General features: G+C 40.2%; 1 long non-coding RNA gene across 3 annotated transcripts in view; it reads left to right on the forward strand.

Annotated features, from left to right (window-relative positions):
- Positions 1-21,269, forward strand: part of LOC132392643 (uncharacterized) — an 83,665-nt gene that overhangs the window by 38,110 nt on the left and 24,286 nt on the right. For 2 of the 3 annotated variants that reach the window (XR_009511602.1, XR_009511603.1), the window contains exon 2: positions 1,891-2,325. This is a non-coding gene — a long non-coding RNA (uncharacterized LOC132392643). Of the gene's footprint in view, positions 1-1,890; positions 4,697-21,269 lie in introns of those variants that run through there. The other variant, XR_009511601.1, reaches the window with a different exon arrangement.

Raw genomic sequence — 21,269 nt, forward strand, 5'->3', positions numbered from 1 at the left:
CTATGCAGAAGACATGAAATGGCATGGACTGAAGGGTCTATTTCTGTGCTGTAGTGCTCTAGAATTCTAAATGCACTGGTTTCCTCCCACATCCTCAAAATATGCAGATTAGTACATTAATTGGCTATGGTGACTTAGCCCTATTGTACAGGTGATGGGAATGAGGAGGGTAAGGTTCGTGTAAAACTGGGTGTTGATGTCAGTGAGGTCTTGATGGACCAAGTAACCTGTTTCTGTGCTCTATCTTTCTATAAGTCCATGTAACTAATGACATCCTTGTGATTTTTTTTATGCTGCTTTTGAGCAGGTAATTTAAACAGAGGGAACTTCAATATCTTTTTTTACCATGTAATAATAAATTGGTAAAAATTACTAATTTTAATTAGAAATCAAGAGTCAGTTGAAGAACATGTCCAAGTAATCAATCTGAGCATGCAAATAGCAGATTAATTCATCTTTAAATGTCTGAAGTTACATATTCTGACAAGTTATTGATTTAGCACAAAAGGAACATTATTGAAAACAACCTTTGATATCCTTTAGCCTACAGCATTCAATGAAGGGAAATTGCTATTTAAGGATTAACAATGTAAATATACTAAACCCTAAAGAACCAAATTCTCCAATGACTCAGGCTGCATTTGAGGGAATAGTTTGAAGATGTCGTTCCTTAGCAGGAACTCAATTACAGGAAGCAGTCAGGGCCATTCTAAAGTACAATGTCAGCACTATATGTGACAAGAGAGAGCTGAAAACCTCGGGAGTCTTCTGGAACATGAAAGGTACAAGAAAATCTAATCCAAATTTGAAAACCACTAAGATTTGTGTACTGTAAATAACGTAAAATTGTTTCCGTTGGCTGATGGATAGAACATTAAAGAATTAAAGTGAAAATCAAAATAAAATCCAGAGTGGCATTAAAACAAGAAATACTTTATTAAAAAAGTGATATACAGTATGTGAATTTCAGCATGAGATAATTCAAAGCAGTATTGGATACCGATGAACATGCGAATTAGGAGAAGGACTAAACTGGAAGGTCTCTCAAACATGCTCTGCCATTTAATAAGATGATGGCAGATCTGACTGTAACTATAGCTCTTCATTCTCAACTACCTGGAGTAAACTGACACTCCCTGGTTTATCAAGTATCTGTCCACTTCTGGTTTAAAAATATTGAAAGATTCTGCTTCATGCTACCTTTGAGGAAAATGATTCAAAAAGGTTCAGTCCTCAGAAAACATTTTGCTTCAAATCCTTGTTAAATGGAGGAATGATTATTTTTAAACTGTGATATCTATTTCTGGATTTTCCTACAATAACAAAAATACCATTTCTGCATGCACCCTATCAACATAACTCACAACCAATTTCCAATCAAGTCTGTTCCTGAAGTCCTAAACCCAGTGAACAGAGGTCCAACTTGTATTACTCCATCTATGCTTGGGCCTTTGGTAGAACAGGCTCCTCTTCTCATTCCAAGTTTCTTCTTATATTCTTTTCAAAAGAATTGTTCTAATAAAAATTGGCCAGAAACCTACTTGTGAGGGAGGCAGGAAACCACAGATGGGTCCAAGATCTGACAAGTGGCATATATTGTACAGTAGGAAAATGCAAAGCTGTCCATTTTAGCAGGAAAATAGAATAGAACATTTTCTCAATGATAAGAGATAAAGTGTTCAGAGATGCTGAGGAATTTGGGTGTCCTAGTACATAATTTGCAGAAGCCTAGTATACAGGTACAGCAAGTAAATTAGGAAACTTCACATTATTATCACAAATGGCTGGAGGCAGAGCAAAGTGATGATGGCGCTGAACGGTGACTTCTTTGTTTGAATCTTTGGAATCAGCTCTATTTCCATCTTTAATATCTCTATTTTTCCCTTTCAGGGTTCTTTTGAAGAATCTGACCTGGAGTTACACGCTGACTCCGGTTCTTTCGGCAATGGGACCCGCTCTCGGGGTTTCACAACAGGCCGTTGTTCGGCACACCAAAGGTTCCGCCCAAGAGTTTGGCTCGGCTTCGGAGGCCTAGGATCTCGGGGCTCTGGAGATGGATGGGTGTGTCGTGGAAACTGAAACATCTTTGGCTGTGTCCCAAGAGACCTGAGATCTTTGGGCACAAGCTCAAAAAAAAGCAACGCAATGAACTTTTAACTTCATAAGCCAGTGAGTTGTTTGTTATGTGAGAGAGGAGAGAGAGAGACAGAGAGACCGTGCACACCTGTGGCATGTCGAATGTTGGGTGAACAATGTACTCTTTGCAGTACTGCAAGTCTGTGTCTTTACTGTTGCTTTTGCTCATGCTTGAGCACTTGCTGACAGGTACAGATGCTTTTTTTTTGCCACTGGGGGGGAGGAGAGATTGTTGCTTGCTGCTGCTTATATACTGGAGGGGGAGAGCTGGGGGGGACTTTGAGATTCTAACATTTAACTGTCGTTCATTTTTTGGGACACTCATCTGTTTTTGTGGATGGTGGTGAAGAAAAAGCATTTCAGGATGTATATTGTATACATTTCTCTGACATTAAATGTACCTTTGAAACCTTTGATTAATATGATAGAATGAAGGTCATAACTCAGCTATCTAGGGCACAAGTGAGACCAAATCCCAAATACTGCATAAAGTGTTAAGTCTCCTCACTTATGAAGGATATTAATTGGTTGGAAGCAGATCAAGAGCTTGTTCCACTAAAAGCACAAGCATAGATTAGTGCTCTGAATTCAATGATCTCTGCTTTCAAGGGAACAAAATTGATTTTCACAGTCAGTGGACTGTATTATGAGAGACTACGGGAAATATTGGCACTTTTCAACCTTAAAGATCAATTATGTTCCCCTGCCCAAATTATTTTAGTTGGATATTTTGATGCTCAATACTGTGTATGTCTCGAAATTATAAATTTGGCAGTTCCATTGATAAAAGCTATTTAAAACAGTAGATATTGATCAACACTATATTACTAAAGGCTATAACAGAGAATAACAACTCTGAGTTATATTGAAATCCTGTAGAGAGACAAAGAGAGTTAATATTTCAGCTCAATTAACTTTTACCATGTGATTTTTTTTTAATGTCTGTTTATAAGGTCATTGACCTGAAACGTTAATTTGATATCCATCTTCACAAATGCTGGCTGACCAAATGATGAAAAAAAGTGATCAAGGTTCTTGAAATTATCAAAATTATGTTTCCATTTGGCTTAATACAGTTTGATTGATCACTGGTTGAACAGTTATATAATACTTACTACATAAACCCATGCAAGAAAAATATGCATCACATCACCACAATAACTACAATCCACCAGCAACAAAAGTGACCAAAAAGTAGGAACAAATATTCTTTAAAAATCATTGCTTTTTTCCAGATACAATGTGCTTGTCCAATTTCACAGTAATTGAAAGTGATCTACACATCTAGGTTACTCTCCCTAGAAGGCAAGCCATGTCCCATTTAATCCAGGTCACAAGCAATGAAAGGACTTTTAATACAACAGCAAATCAATGCCCTGTCAAGCGTACAACACTCATTAATGAATGTGCACCTCCAGCGTGGTGTGCTCTTTGCAAGTGTCCCAAAGGACATGCGAGGTCAACTGACTTTGGTAGCAGTCTATATTTCATATCAAACTTAGTCTGCCAATTATAGTTTAACAGTAATATAATAATCTATGGCTCTGTATTTGAACTACATATATTCTTCGTAAACTTTCACAGTAATATAATAATCTATGGCTCTATATTTGAACTACATATATTCTTCGTAAACTTTCATTCAGTTTGAAACGATGCCTCTGTTGGCAAGATGAGTGACTCTGATGCCAACCAAATGGACCTGTTTATTTTACCAGTTCTGCTAAGTTATACAATTCTACCACATTAGCACCAGAGTTCATGGCTGAGCCGGTAGCTCAAACCCAAGAAAACAAGCGGACACAAAGTTTGGTGGAAAAAGAGAACATGGAAGTTGAAATGTGAAGAGGATGTGTATAACTGCATAACATTCCAGAAACTTCACACACAAAGAAGTCCAGTTACTATGCAGGAAAGGTCTGAAAAAACATAGAAGAGGAAATTGAAACAATTAGAAAGAATGTTGATACATTATTTCCCTTTTAATTAGTGTCATTCGTTATCATAATGAATTTGAGTAATTTAATGAAAGCAGACCATTGCCTTTGGTACCGAATACAGAAAATGGTGCTTTCAGGTGAATCCAGTCCAGACAAGCGATAATTGGACCAGGGTACACTAACAAAATACCATTTTCATTCCCAATAGAATTCTAAGAGACTATCAGTCTGTAGCTTCTGGTCTCATTCCCTGGGAGTCTAATTGGCCATTTATTCATGTGTTTTCCTTGCCTTAATTTGTATTACACTTCAGAGTTTACAAATTGATGCTCTTCCACTTTTGGGAATAGTTGACATGAATACAGATTCCATTAAAAACAAGAAATCTTCCATTTGCTAAAGCAGCATGCATTTCAGCAAAAAATCAAGTCACTGAAATAGTTCCTAAATTTAATGAAATTCTAAATTTGCACTATGTACAAATTGGCTGGCATTTTTCCTGCATGACAAGTGGCTCAACTGGAAAAGCATTTTGCAACATATTGAGGTTATGAAAACTGCTATACAGATGTGTGTTTTATACCCAAGACTAAAATAAATGTTTTAATTTAGTGATTTCAGTAATTATATATCCATTCATCAAACTGCATAAAATATTTTCCCAACACCAATGCTTGTACTCATTGTTCATATTTCATTTAAATGATGTAGTAACCTATGCATAAATGCAAATTCCAAAAACAGATTCCACTTAAGCATTTGGCATTTGATTTTCACAACATTAATCAGAAAAGCTCAGAGTAAAGTCCTCAAAGAATAGCTAAACCCAAACATCTAGCTTTCTCTCAAACTTAATTGTATTAGAATATTGTAAGACCAGAAGATCTATTATAAGACCAGAAGATCTAAGAATAGGATTAGGTCATTCAGCCCATGATATCTGCTCTGTTCTTCCATCATGACTTATTTATTATCGTTCAACCCTACTCTCCTGCCTTCTCCCCATGAACATTGATGCCCTAATTAATCAAGAACCCATCAACCTCTGCCTTAAATATACCCAATGACTTGGCCTGCACAGTTGTCTGTAATAAAGTATTCCACAGATTCACCATCCTCTGGCTAAAGAATTTTTTTTCTCATTAATGCACCATCAATAACTCTCGTAGATGTGAGGCATGAGATAGGCTTTTATTAGCTGGAAGAGAGCACTATCAGCAGCAAGAGACCATCACACCACATCCTGGAGACTGAGGGAGGAGCAGTGCCTCCAATCACCTTTATACAGGGGTCTGTGGGAGGAGCCACAGGAGCAGTCAGCAGGGAGGGAGCATGTCCAGACAGGTATATGTAGTTCACCACACTAATCTCTGTTCTAAATTGATGTCCCTTAATTTTAAGGCTGTGTCCTCTGGTCCTCCACATCTACTCTTTCCAGACCTTTCAATATTCCATAGGTTTCAATGAGATCCCCCCCACCTTCTTCTTAAATCCAGTGAATACAGGCCCAGAGCCATCAAATGCTCATTTATATATTAACACTTTCATTCCTGGGATCATTCTCCTAACCCTCCTGTGGACTCTCTCCAATGCCAGCACATCCTCTCTTAGATAAGGGCCCCAAAACTGCCCACAATACCCAAGTGTGATCTGACCAGTGCCTTACAAAGCCTCAAAATTACATCCTTACTTTTGTATTCTAGTCCTCTCATAATCAATGCTAACACTGCATTTGCCTTCCTTACCATTGACTCAACCTGCAAGTTAACCTTTGGGGAATCCTGCATGAGGACTCCCAAGTCCCTCTGCATTTCTGATTTTTAAAATTTTCTCCCCATTTATAAAATAGTCTATGCCATTACTCATTCTACCAAAGTGCACGACTATGCACTTTCCTAAATTATATTCCATCTGCTATTTTTTTGCCCATTTCCCCAATTTCTATAAGTCCTTCGGCAGACGCCCTGCTTCATCAACACCATTTGCCCTTCCACCTATCTTTGTATCACCCACAAACTTGGCCACAAAGCCATCAACCCCTTCATCCAAATCATCAACGTGAAAAGAAGCGGTACACCAGTAGGCACAAACAGACAAACAGAAAAGGCTCCATTTATTTCCACACTTTATCTCCTGCCAGTCAGCCAATCTTCTAAATTTTCTGACAAAGGGTCTCAGCCCGAAAAGTTGACTGCTCATTTCAATGGATGCTGCCCAACCTGCTGAGTTCATCCAGCTTTTTTGTACGTGTTGATTTGACCACAGCATCTGCAGTGTACTTTGTGTTTCCTATAGATGCTGCCTGGCCTACTGCGTTCCACCAGCATTTTGAGTGTGTTGTTGAATTTCCAGCATCTGCAGATTTCCTCGTGTTTGCGTTCTATAGTTTCTATTACTTTTCCTGTAATACCATGAGCTCTTATCTTGTTAAGCAACATCATGGGTGGAACCTTATCTAAGGCCTTTGGAAAATCCAAAGAAACAATATCCACTGATTCTTCTTTGTCTATCCTGTCTGTTCTTTCCTCAAATAATTCCAACAGATTTGTCAGACAAAATTCCCCTTTTAGAAAATCATGCTGACTTTGGCCTATTTTAGCATGTTCTTCCAAGTACCCTGACTATGTGTTGAATTGAACTGCTACTGCTAAGTTAACAAATTTCACGTCACATATCAGTGATAATAAACCTGATTCTGAATCTGAGTTAAGGACACAGTCTTGTGGTACAATTATTGATTATGGAGAAGATGTTATTGCCAATCAAAAGTGTTTAGTGTCTGCACTTGAGGAAATGGAGGATTCAATTGCACAAGGAAGTTCTGAGGCCCAAGTATTGCTGCTTATTGATTACTTTTGAGGGATAATTGTATTGAATGCTGAGCTGTAGTCAACGAAGAACACTATTGCATCTATCATCGAAGACCCCAACATCCAGGCCATGCTCTGTTTTCAATGTTGCTATCAAGAAGGAGATACAAAAAGCCTTTGGACCCACACCACTAGGTTCAGGATCAGTTATTACTCCTCCATCATCAGGCTCTTGAACCAGAGGGGATAACTCAATTTAACTTCACTCACCCAAACACTGATCAGTTCTCACAACCTATACACTAACTTTCGCTAACAGCCATCTACCTTGTCCAGGCCAGATGTTCTCTGTGGGTTCACCTTCCTAAAGTATGCTCTTAAAGTATGCTGTGACTGAAGTCACAGGGTCATCAGGAGATGTGGAAGTTTGTGAAGGTGCCTCCATGTTCAGTTGGTCAAAGCGAGCATAAAAGGCATTGAGCTCATCTGGGAGCGAAATCCTGTTGTCACATATGTGGCTTGGTTTTACTTTGTAGGAGGTGAAGGCATTCAGTCTCGATCGCAGCTGTCAAACTTTCTTCTGTGATTCAAGTTTGGACTGGAATTACTACTTCACATGTGAGACGGCTTTCCGGAGATTGTGCCAGGACCTCTTTTGTTTTACTTGTTCACCAGACCATGCCATTGATCTGGTCCTTAGCAGATTGCATTATCTCTTGTTTCATCCAGGGTTTTTGGTTGGGGAAAACTGAATGATTTTGTGGAGACACACCCATCCATAACTGGCTTCATAAAGTCTATGACATATTGTGGCATATTCATTCAGATCCTTTGACGAATACTTGAACATGGCCTAGTTCACTGACTCAAAGAAGTCCTGTGGCAATTTCTCTACCTGCAGCAACCACCTCTTCACTGTCCTTACTTGCTCCTTAGGCTCTACCTACATGGAGGCAGGAGGAGGATAGCCAGATGATCAGATCTACTGATCAGAGTTTAGAAATAAAACTTATAACCACAGTACACATTCAATTCAGATACCGTTGTTGGCCAGAAAGACCTAATTGTACAAAGCCATGAACAGGAATGAAGCAAAGGCAGCAGAAACAGACAAAGCAAAACTCTTTGTTTTTGTCAGGTGGTTGCAGAAGTGGAGGCAGCCATTTTGTGAGACTGTTCTTGCAGCTGCCATTTTGTAAAGTGGTTCACGCTTAGGGCTAACTTAAGGCTGATTTATACTTGTGCGTCGCATCTACACCGTAAGGTGACGTGTACCTCTCCAGAAAAGTTCCACACGTGTTGCAGCGACGCAGACTGCAACAACTGTGATTGGTCCACTTGGTAGCATCACATTTCCAGTTGCTTCTTCTCTGCCATGTCTGTAGGCTGTGCGTATACTGATGCAAAATAGATGAACCAAATCACCAAATCTACCTGCCAACATGCGAAAATGTTTGAAATGCATTTCCTCATCCATGTCTCTCACGAAGAAACTCAATACAGTGGCATAAAAATCCCACCGCCAACTAGCATTTGGACACACACCAACACATGCTCGCTACGGCGTAGAGTAATGCAGAAGTGAAAATCAGGGTTACGGTGTAGGCTGCGGCGTAGCCCATACGCACAAGTATAAATCAGCCTTTAATCAGAGGAATTGAACATGAATGCAAGGAGTTTCTGCTGATGATCTGCTAAACTTGAAGCTGTTTATTATGCAAAGTGGCAGGCATACAGAGGAACAGCCTATGATCAGGTCATCTAGGTCCACTGTTCAGCAGACCTGGTTGGACTGTTGTGAACTAGTCTGAGATGGAAGGAACAAAAGACATTACCTAGGTCACAAGACAGAAGGGAGAGCCTTAAAACAATACTGTAAGTAACTTCGGGGCACGTCCAATGGGAAGCTGACCAGGTCAGTCAGACGACCTTAAGCCATTGCAATTGAAACATCAGGTGATAAAGAGAAGATTAAGAAAGGAGGATTTCTGGAGCACAGGTGACAGGATTGAGAATAACACCTGAGTAACATCAACTCCTTTTTCCAAAATATTAAATTTTCTCTTCTTTATCTGTTTATGGAGAGTGAGAGAAACCTAGTGGGTGTGCACAGTTATTTACCTTTGTAAATTTATGTGTTCGCTAAGCCAATAACAGTACTTGTGAGTAAATATAGATCCTCTCTCTGCCTAACTGATCATTATTTTTGTGGGGTAATCCTTGTATTACCATCTCTCAGGCCTCTGGTACTTCGGTTGGATAGTGCACGACTACTACTTATATATTTCCCCTTTTTACAGAATACAAGCTCAACATTCAAAAATTCACTCTAAACTTTTTTGTTCCCTTTATTTTCTTGAAGGTTTAAAAATGATCAATGCAAAATTGTCTTGAAACAAAATGAATTAAATTTAAAACATAAAGTGGAAGCAAAGGTGCAGAATTGACAACGAAACAGTCAGAATCCATTGGGAAAATACATCAGCTCCTTACAGTTAGCGGTGTGAATTGAACCCCCATCTTCTGTTCACTACTGCTATAAAGTGTTAGCTGACCACAACACTATCATGCTGCCTAATTTGCAGTATTTATGACTAGATACTGTATATATTCCATTAGAATAATGACAGATAGCTGTTGGGTGATTATTCAATGAAATACAGTAAAATTATAGCAAGATTGATAGAACGCATGTTAGAAAGTGAACGCTTCTGACTGACATAGTTCTCAGGAACGGAACTTTTGTGTAATCTAGAGACGATTTATATGGAGTATATTTAAATAATTAACCTATACATTCTAATTTGTACACAAATTTAAATTAAGAAATACACTGTACCAGATTTAAATGTTAATTATGTTTCTAATTCATATAACTTACGGTGGTCTTTTTCCTAAATTCAATTCTCCATTACACATTTGTAGCATTAGTTATATTCTCGCAGAATCAAAAACATATTCCTGAAAAGCTTTCAATCTTCATGGTTCATTTTCTTCTCTTGCACAAGATAATAGCTGAGGCTGAAATGGAAAGTGAAGCCTAATATATATAACAAAACTTTCGAGAAAAATCATATAATCTTAGGTAAGCAGATGGGTTCCCTTTCAGCCAACTGAAAATCACACATTAAAAAGCAGCAAATGTTGGACAACTACTAACAGGTACTTTGGCAATGCCAGGTTTCGCACAGATTAAATCAAATTTAAGACTCTAATCAATGATGACAGAAGCATGCTTTGAGGTGTGATGTCAGAGTTCCAATAACCATCAAATAAATCACAAGTATGTAATCTAGCCCAAGGGAATGTTGCATCTACGGAAGTGTTTTTTTCTAAAAAGGGATAGAAAACCAAAAGTGTCTTGCTGTAAGTGTAGAAAGCAGCAAAGAGATTATCAAATCACTTAAAGAAGTGTGTTACCTTATCAAAAGCCTTCTGAAGACACCAGATCCACTTGTATTATTCTATCTGTTCGGATTGGGACAATATTTTTTAAACTCTTGACAGATTCTGCCCAAAAGTATAATCATTTTCTAAGTGTCTTTGCATCACTTCCTGGAAAAATTTCTCTGTGACTAATATCTCTCACACACAGAGTAGATTATACTTGCTACATCAGTGTCTGTGAAAACAATTCTACAAGCTTGGGATCTTGGAAGGTGACAACCATCATATCCATAAATACTTCAGCTCACTTTTTTCAAAACCCACCTGCAATTTATCGGTGCAATCCAGAAGCACATACAAGGCCATGAAGTACTTTGGCCCATCCTTGGAAAATGTAAATCATTGAAGTATATGCTTTGATAGTTTTAGTATTCAGAAATGTGACAATATAACTTAGTAGCATTTATCAATAATGAAGGATTTGCTGAATTATAAAATGCTGAATATGCAGAATATTTGAAAGAATAGCTGATTATGAAAGAGGCAAATTATTGAATTAAACAATTAATTTCAGTGTAATAATTAAATTAAACTTCATATTGAATTTCATGATAATATAAAGAAACAAATCACTAATCAATGTTAAATTATAAAATTCAGTAATTTATTTAGGGGTGATTAATTACCAGGTTGGATAGTGAGTCTTACTTCAGTAGTTGGTAAGTTGCCGGAGAAGATCCTGAGAGGCAGGATTTATGAACATTTGGAGAGGTATAATATGATTGGGAATAGTCAGCATGGTTTTGTCAAGGGCCGGTTGTGCCTTATGAGCCTGATTGAATGTTTTTGAGGATGTGACTAAACACATTGATGAAGGAAGAGCAGTAGATGTAGTGTATATGGATTTCAGCAAGGCATTTGATAAGATACCTCATGCAAGGCTTATTGAGAAAGTAAGGAGGCATGGGATCCAAGGGGACATTGTTTTGTGGATCCAGAACTGGCTTGCCCGCAGAAGGAAAAAAGTGGTTGTAGATGGATCATATTCGGCATGGAGGTCAGTGGCCAGTGATGTGCATCAAGGATCTGTTCTGGGACCCTTACTCTTTGTGATTTTTATAAATGACCTGGATGAGGAAGTGGAGTGATGGATTAGTAAGTTAGCTGATGACACAAAGGTTGGAGGTGTTGTGGATAGTGTAGAGGGCTGTCAGAGGTTACAGCAGGACATTGATAGGATGCAAAACTGGACTGAGAAGTGGCAGATGGAGTTCGACCCAGATAAATGTGAGGTGGTTCATTTTGGTAGGTCAAATATGATGGCAGGATATAGTATTAATGGTAAGACTCTTGCAGTATGGAGGATCAGAGGGATCTTGGGGATCCATAGGACGCTCAAAGCAGCTGCGCAGGTTGACTCTGTGGGTAAAGCAGCATACGGTGTATTAGACTTCATCAATTGTGGGATTGGATCTAGGAGCCAAGAGGTAATGTTGCAGCTATATAGGACCCTGGTCAGACCCCACTTGGCGTACTGTGCTCAGCTCTGGTTGTCTCATTATAGGAAGGATGTGGAAACCATAGAAAGGGTGCAGAGGAGATTTACAAGGATATTGCCAAGATTGGGGAGCATGACTTATGAAAACAGGTTGAGTGATCTTGGCCTTTTCTCCTTGGAGCAACGGAGGATGAGAGGTGACCTGATAGAGGTATGTAAGATGATGAGAGGCATAGTCAGAGGCTTTTTCCCAGAGCTGAAATGACTGCCACAAGAGGGCACAGGTTTAAGGTGCTTGGGAGCAGGTACAGAGAAGATGTCAGGGGTAAGTTCTTTTTTTTTACTCAGAGAGTGGTGAATCTGTGGAATGGGCTGCTGGCAATGGTGGTAGAGTTAGATACGATAGGGTCTTTTAAGAGATTTTTGGATAGGTACATTGAGCTTAGAAAAATAGAAGGCTATGGGTAACCCTAGTAATTCCTAAGATAGGTACATGTTTGGTACAACTTTGTGGGCCGAAGGGCCTGTATTGTGCAGCAGGTTTTCTATGTTTCTATATGTGCATGGGAAAGAGTAGTCAAAAGGTGTTGGTCTGGTTTTGAAATGTAGTTCATATACTCTTAAATATGAAAAGTTCTTATGACAAATTTTGACAAAAGGATCTGATGAATCCTGGTTAATTACTTATAAAGGTGCAAGTGTAAAATTTATGTAGTATTTCATCACCATGAATTCTGTTTCTTATCTATTGCATATGCAAGGATGTTTATGATATGCATTTGACCAGATATTTTCCTAATATCCATGTTAAGATGAGATGATCATTACCAATGTTCAGTGGGCTGCAGACAACTGTTCCAAACATTCTTTTAAGTATACCTCTTTTGAATCACTCCCCCTGCAATCTGCAGCACTTAACTTCACTCCAAGCAATGTACGCTTAATGATCTTCAGAAGTCACGATCAACTGGAGGGCTCAATGGGCCATGCAGCTACAACATCTTTTAGAGGACAAAGGTTCATTGCCATGTCCGGAAATGAGGCCTATAAGCCAGACTGAAATGTAGAGGGACGTGGGCCCCTCTACAAAGCATCTTGTTGGCAAATGTGCAGTCGCTGCAGAACAAAACTGAAGACCTGAGGGCAAGACTGCTCTATCAGAGAAATTCTGTTGTATTCTATGCCTGACCAAGATGTGGCTTTCTCCAGGCACGCCAGATATTGCAATCAGTTCCCAAGGCTTCTCAATTTACAGAATGGACCTGTCATGGTCCAGTCCATAAAGTTCATGTTCCGGTTCACAGTCTGGTCCACGGGCTCCAGATTCTGGGTCTTCCTGCTGTCCCTTGTTTCATTCAGGCTTAATCATAGGCACCTGATTCTCGTCTTGCAGCCAGAAATATAAGTGGCCCTAGGTTTGAGTGTAGGGGCTGCAAATAGCACTAACATCAAGTATATGTAAGGTAATGGAAAGGATGATAACTGAAAGGTTATCATATGATCTTGAGAAGAGAGGAATGCTGGCAAGTTTTCAGAGTGGTTTTAGGAAGGGAAGGAATTCCATGGACTCAGTGATAAGGTTAGAGACTGAAATAAGAAAGGCCCAGGCAAATAAAGAATCAGTAGTTGCAGAGTTTTTTGACATTGAAAAAGCCAATGATATTATGTGGAAGGAAGGATTATTAATTAAACTGCACAAGATGGGGGTTGGGGGGAGAGTTTTTAATTGGATTAAAGATTTTTTGTTTGGTAGAAAAATTCAAGTTTGGATTGGATCAGAATTATCAAAACAGTACGTAGTGGGAAATGGCACACCTCAGGGTAGTGTGATTAGATCTTACTTTTCATCATTATGATCAATGATGTCTTCACAAAGGTACCAGTGGATATAGGTATGTCACTGTTTGTGGATGATGGGGCCTTGTGGAAAAGAGGTAGGAACATAGAGCATATAATCAGGGAACTACAAGGAGCAATTGATGAAGTGGTAGAGTGGGGTTATGATTGGGGATATAGACTTTCAGTAGAAAAAATTCAAACTGCATTTTTCACTAGGAAAAGAATTGAGGTAGGGAAGAAGTTAAGGATGTATGGGATTGAATTAGAAGGGGTTGGATCATTTAAATTTCTGGGAGTTATATTTGATTCATGATTAACATGGGCAGACCATATCAGGAAAGTTGAGGAGAAATGTAAAAAAGTAATAAACGTGATGAGATGTTTGACTGGTGGGGAATGGGGAGCAAGTTGTTCGGCATTGAAGAGAACGTATGTGGCTTTAGTAAGATCTGTGTTGGATTATGGAAGTGTAGCATATGGATCAGCAGCTAGGTCCCTTATAAGGAAACTGGATGTGATTCAGGCTCAGGTTTTGAGAGTGTGCAGTGGGGCTTTTAAAACGTCACCAGTATCAGCCCTGCAGGCAGAAATGGGAGTAATGCCTTTGGAATTAAGAATGCAATTGATGGCAAACTACTGGGCTAATTTGCAGGGACACAATGATTCTCACCCTGCTAAAGGAGTGTTCCAGGAGTCCTGGGAAAATGGGAGGTTTCAGAGGGAAAACTTTAGTCGGGTAGGGAATGATATTGCTAGATCACGTGGAGTGTTTGATCTAAGGATAAGTCCTTCAGTAGTTTATCCAGTTGTAGCTCCATGGAAGCTGGTATGGCCTGACGTAGACTGGCATTTGTTAGGGGTAAAAAGGAAAGGAAAGTATAAAACTGATTTGGCAAGTGCATTTAACTGTCATGTGATGGAAAAGTATAGTGATTATACTCAGGTCTATACAGATGGTGCTAAGGAACCTGAAACAGGAGTGACAAGGTTTGGGGTGGCTATACCAGCAAAAACAATTGCAATCAACAGAAGGACATCTGATAAGTTAGCAGTGTATACAGGGGAGATGATGGCAGTGTTGGTTGCGTTGTATTGGGTGGAGAAAGCTAGACTAGTCAAAGCGTTGATATGCTCAGAATGATCTTCAGTACTAGCAAGTTTAAGGTCTTCTCACTCAAACAGCCAGCAAGATGTACTTCATGAAGTCCTTCAGTCAGTCACAAGAGATGCAAATCAGGGAGGTCAAGATAAATTTCTATGGGTTCCAGCTCATGTAGGGCTGAAGGGCAATGAAAGGGTGGATGAGCTGGCAAAGAGGGCATTAAAGAAAGAAAATATAGAAATGCACATTAGTATCAGTAAAGTAGAGGTTAAGTGTGTAATCTGGGAAAAAAATCAACCAAATGTGGCAAGGAAGATGGGACGGAGGGGAAAGGGAGGCATTTATATCAAATACAAAAAATAGTGTTGCAGGTACTAGGGTAGGTAGTAGATAAAGAAGAGAGGAAATTGTGTGGACTAGGTTAAGACTGGGGAACTGTGCACTAAACCAAACATTGAAATTGATAGGGAAACACCAGACAGGACTGTGTGAGGAATGTCAGGAAGAGGAGTCAGTAGAACATGTAGCTCTGAGTTGCAGGAAGTATGGGATACAGAGGGAGATGATGAGAATTAATCTAAGGGAATTGGGGGTGCAGGAATCCACATTAAAAGGGTTGCTGGGCATGGGTGAGAGACAGGTTAGGGTATTTTTAGCTTTCTTAAGGGGTACAGGGTTTTTTTTTTATAGGATATGATGGATAAAAAGGAATAGGGTACTAGGATGGGGAGGATAAAGTGTAGGTTAGGGTATGTGTGTGTGTGCGATTGGGTGAAGGGATTTAGAATGTGAGTCTATCGCACACTCCGGAGCAGAAGGTGGCGGTAATGCACCATTAAGCTGGGCGCCAACCGCCGTAAAACAAGACAGAGAGAGAGAGTGTAGGAGCTGGTTTATCTTGTTGGTTTCTGTTCCTTGCCTCTGTGGGGTTTGTCTTGTCAGTATCCTGTCCTCACTTCTGTGGGGTTTGTCTTGTCAGTATCCTGTCCTCACCTCTGTGGGGTTTGTCTTGTCTGTATCCTGTCCTTGCCACTGTGGGGTAAGTCAGGCTGTCTTTGTTGTTATCCTGTGGCTGGATCGTCCCTTCCATATCCCCTACTGTTACCTTGGCAGTAACTCCTGTCAGAACTCCTGGGCAGGACTGGCACCTGAGCAAGTGCAGTTGTGCCTGATTTGGGTCCCTGTTCATTGTGGACTCTTAGTGGCTTTGCTACTGGGGCTACGTTGTGGATTCAGTTGTTTTTGTGACCAGCTGAGTTGACTGCTGTTTGCGCCACTCTGAGCCAAAGGTATGAATTCTGCTGTTTCCATGGCTAGCTAACTTTTGCTGGTCTGGTTGCTACTTCTCCGAGCTAAGACTCGAATGGATTATGGGTGTTTTGTCGTCTCATATCTAGCGCTGTAGGCAGGCCATTTGCCGCTACTCGAGTGGACTGGCATTGTCTGTCATTCCGTGTCCGAGGCTCCAGTACCTATCCAGGTTCCTAGAGTCCTAGTCCAAGTCGTAGCCTAGGCCCTGAGTCCTGGTCTCATCCAGGGCCAGTGTCCGTGTCCAGCTATGCCTCTCCCTGCTTCTGCTTTGCTCTCCCTCAATCTAGACCAAATTTGAGCTTCATGCCATCGTCCTGGCCCCACGTCCAGTCCTGTTGTTTTGCCACGTCCAGTCCTCGCCTGGATCCGGAGTCCGAGTCTGAGTCGAGACCCAGGTTCCAGGTGTCTCTCCAGTCTCTGGCTTGGAGTCCTTGTCCAGGTTCCTAGTTCCCAGTTCCTAGTTCCTCTTCCAGGTCCCGCTTTCCCAGTCTAATCCTAGATCCCTGTACCCTAGTCTCGTCCAGGGCCTGCGTCTTGTCCAGCATTGTTTCTCACCTACTTCCCTTGCTTTCTGACACACCTGGTCCTTTCCCTAGTACTTCAGTGTCTGGGCCTTGCATTTGGGTCCGTTCACAACACCCACCTTATGACAGGACCAAATTGCTGATTTAGAGAAAGCCAAAAAAAGGTTTGTGTTTCATGATAAATGCTCAACGGTGTTCAAATATGGGGGTTTGGGTGAATTCATGCTCCCCCAACTTGACCTAACAGTCAAATGCCATCCATTCTATTTACCTAGGGAGTTCTCATCCATGACCCTGGCCATATCGACTATAATCAAGTGCTCCCATTACAGCATGATAGTCTCCAAACAAGAAACAGTCCATCCTAACACATTTCAAATCATAGTCAGAGGTTTCAGCCAGGCTTGTTTGAAGAAAACCCTGCCCAATTACCATCAGCATATGATCTGTAGCAGCAGAAGTCCCAACATGCTGGACCACTGCCTACTGTTCCATGTCCAGACTGCCTGTTGAGAAATCTGATCATTTGGCTATCTTTCTCCTACCTGCATGCAAGCAGAGTCTAAAAAGCAAATCTCCAGAGATTAGAACAACACAGAGGTGGTCACGGGATGCAGAGGAGGGACTAAGGGATTGCTTCAAATTAGTGGACTGGGCTGTGTTCAAGGACATATCTAGGGATCTGAATGAATACACATGGTTGTAATGGTCTTTATTAAAACAGTTGTAGATTAGTGTGTCCCCACAAAATCATTCAGTCTTCCCCAATCAGAAGCACGGGATGAACCATGAGATCCAAAATCAGCTGAGAACCAGATCAGAGGCTCTCAAGTCTGGTAACCAAGAAAGTTACAAGAGGTCCAGGTACGATCTCCAAAAAGCTATCTCATGAAATTCCAGACCAAACCTGAATCAACGTAGGATGCTCAACAGTTGTGGCAGGGCTTGAATGCACTCTTCTCTTACAAAGTAAAATCAGGTGACATAGGTGTTAACAGGGCTTCACTTCTAGATGAGCTCAATGCCTTCTATGCTCGCTTAGACCATCAAAACATGAAGGAACCATCATAAACTCCCACATCCCTCAATAAATCTATGATTTCAGTCTTTGAAGCCAACATCCAAGCTGCCTTCAGAAGGGTAAACCCACAAAGAGCATCTGGCTGAGCCAGGGTACCTGGCCATGTAGCAAAAACCTGTGCTGATCAACTGGCTGTTGTGTTCACTGAGATCTTTAACCTATCGCTTCAGCAGTGTGTGGTGACCTGTCTCAATGACTATCGCCTAGAAGCATTTACAGCTACGGTCATGAAGTGTTTTGACTGGCTGGTGATGAAACACATCAACTCTTGCCTGAGAAACAACCCCAGATCCACTCCAATTTGTCTACTGGAGCAACAGGTCTACAGCAGATGCCATCTTCACTCAACCCTGGAACATTGATAGCAAAGATGCATACATTAGGATGCCCTTTATTGACTATAGCTCAGCATTCATGGTCATCATCCACTCAAAACTAATCAATAAGCTTCAAGACATTGGCCTCAATCCCTCGCTGAACAGTTAGATCCTTGAACCCTCACTTGCAGACTCAAGTCAGTTTGGATTGGCAACAACATCTCCTCCACAATTTCCATCAGCACAGGTGTACCACAAGGCCATGGGCTTAGCCCCCTGCTCTACTTGGTTTACACTTATGACTGTGTGGCTAAGCACATCTCTAATGCCATATTCAAATTTTCTGATGACACCACTGTGGTAGGCTGAATCAAAGATGGTGATGTATCAGCATATAGGAGGAGGATTGAAAATCTGACTGAGTGGTGTCATTTAAGCAACCTTTCACTCAATGTCAGCAAGGCCAAAGAACTGATTATAGTCTTCAGGGGAAGGAAACTAGAGGTCCATGAACCAATCCTCAGGATCAGAGGTGGAGGGGGTTAGCAACTTTAAATTCCTTCACGCTGCTACCATCAGGAAGAAGGTACAGCACCCTCAAGACTCGCTCCACTAGGTTCAGGAACAGTTACTACCCTTCAACCATTAGGTTCTTCACCTAGTGATAACTTCACTAACACCATTATTGAAATGTTCCCACAAGCGATGGACTCATCTTCCAGGACTCTTCATCTCGTGTTCTCAATACTTATTGCTTATTTACAGCATATATTATTATTGTTTTTTCATTTTTCATTTGCACTGTTTGCTGTCTTCTGCACTTTGGTTGAGCACCCTGTTTGGGTGGTCTTTCATTGATTCTGTTATAGTTAATATTCTCTAGATTTTTTTGTGTATGCCCACAAGAAAATGAATCTCGTGGTTATATATGGTGATATATATGTACCTTGATAATATAACTTACTTTAGATATTTGGTAATAGGATGTCCCACACAAGAGATGAGCATACAAAATTAAAGTACATAGGATTGTACAATAATATTCTGTCATAAATTGACAAGAAACATTCAGAAAAATGTGCCTTTGTCTGGTTAGTGATTTATGAGCTACAATCATTGCTTGAGCCCCACTATTCACAAAATACATCAATGATTTGGATGAGGGACCAAAATGTAATATTTGAAAGTTTGGTGACAACAGTGAATTGAGAGCTTTGAGGAAGCTTGCTAATTAGACAAGTTGAGTGAGTGGGCAAATACATGCCAGATGCACTGTAATGTGGATAAATGTGAAGTTTTCTGTCTTGCTAGGATAAACACAAAGGCAAACTATTATTTAAAAAGTGACATATTGGGAAATGATGATTAACAAAAGAACCTAGGTATTCTTGTATGCCTGTCACTGTAAGCAAATATGTAGACACTGCAAGCACCTTTGAATGGATGCTGGATTTTGTTGAGAGAGGTTTTTGAACACAGCAACATGAATATCTGGTTACTACTGCAACAGATAACTGGAATATTTTATGAAGTTTTGGGTTCCTTACACAATTCCTGGAATGGCAGGACTGTCAAATGAAGAGCTGTTAGGTTGACTTGGCTGATGTCCAATAAAGCTGAGAGGAATCCGACCAGATCTTATTGAAACATACAAAATTCTGATGGTACTCAAAAGGTTGAGTGTAGGTAGCATGTTTCCGGTGGGTGGTGAATCTACAGACAGGTGTCACTGTATCAAGAAATACAGCCAAACATTTGGGACCGAGATGGAGAAGTTTCTTCACAGAATGATTAACTTGTGTAATCCTCTTAACACGCTAAACATGCTTAAGGTGATAGACAGATTTCAGTGCACAGGAGGCTTTAAGGGGAATTGTAAAACCACAGGAAGAAGGGATTGTCACAGCTATAATCATCTGGAATAGTGAAGTATGCTCAAAAGGCTGAATGGTCTAATTCTGCTTTAATTTTCTTAAGTTTCTATCATTCTTGGGGCTAGGTAGGCAATTTGTAACATGATTTAAGTGTATAACGCTGATTCAATGCCAGTGCTGCATAATCTTCACTGCTCTAGTTAACACCCTCTTGAAAACACAGATGGAGGATTAACAGTGAGGTTGCACATTTTAAAATGGATCTTCAGATACTTTAAGATTATTGCTGGTTGATTTCTACTAGCTGTTGCTTTGGTTAAATTACAGGTTAATGCTTTCTTTAGCTCTATGAACTCACCAAGGAGGGGAGTACTTGGCCCTAAGGGGCATTAGGGATTCTGCAGAAGCTAGCTGCTCTCAGAAATGGGTCCATTAGGAATCAATCATCCTGGAGAGCAATGTTGAAGCATTAGAATTGGTTTATTATTGTCAAATTTCCTGAGACACAGTGGGAAAATTTATTTTGGATACCATACATTCCAATCAAGTCATTGAGGTAGAACAAGTTAAAACAATAAACTTTATTTCTTTATTTAGAAGTACAGAACTATAACTGACTCATTTGGACCAAGGAGCACATGCTATCCAATTTACTAACCCATATGTCTTTGGGATGTGGGTGGAAACCGGAGCACCCAGAGGAAATCCACACAGTCACCGGGAAAACATACAAGCACCTTACAGATGGTAACAGGAATTGAACTGGTGTTGTAATAGTGCTACTCTAAAAACTGAGATTTATTCTCTTTGCAAATAGATGTTTTTATCTTCTACTTTGCAGGAAGATGTGTAAATTCCAATGCATGAAGAAAAGGGATGGGAATAGGGGGAGGTTGGAGGAGGACCACGAAAAGGTGGGGGGGGCGGTGGCACAAGGAACTCAAATAAACCCGCAGACATGTTGAAAACAATAGAAACTAATCAGCCATCTATCAAAGCTCCATATTCAAAAGCAGTTTAACACATCCCATTACAATTAGATATTAATTATGAAAACAAAGTAATCAAAATCAACTTGTAAGAATAAGTTTAAAAAAAAATAACAATTTAATCTCTCACACTGTTCTGTCATTGAAATCAAAGCAGGAGAACTGTCTGCCCCAGTGTAACCAGGCATATATATTTAAATAGATTCTTCTGTGACTTTGAGGTCTGTTACTGAGCTCCAAGAGTTATTCAGCATTGAAGTCCAGTCAGAATATCACTTGGGATCAACAGCCATCAAATTCAGTTATATAAATTGAAGTCTCAAACTTGCTGGAAGTTCCATGAGGAATTTACATCTCCCTGCAATATCTGGTCATTTGGTTCCCCATTCTAATGAAAGAAACAATAATTCTGCTCATCTTCCAGAATTTTTTCTCATTTAATAAGCAAAATCCAGCATTCC

Source organism: Hypanus sabinus, chromosome 4 (assembly GCF_030144855.1).
Source record: "Hypanus sabinus isolate sHypSab1 chromosome 4, sHypSab1.hap1, whole genome shotgun sequence".
Classification (NCBI taxonomy): Eukaryota; Metazoa; Chordata; class Chondrichthyes; order Myliobatiformes; family Dasyatidae; genus Hypanus; species Hypanus sabinus.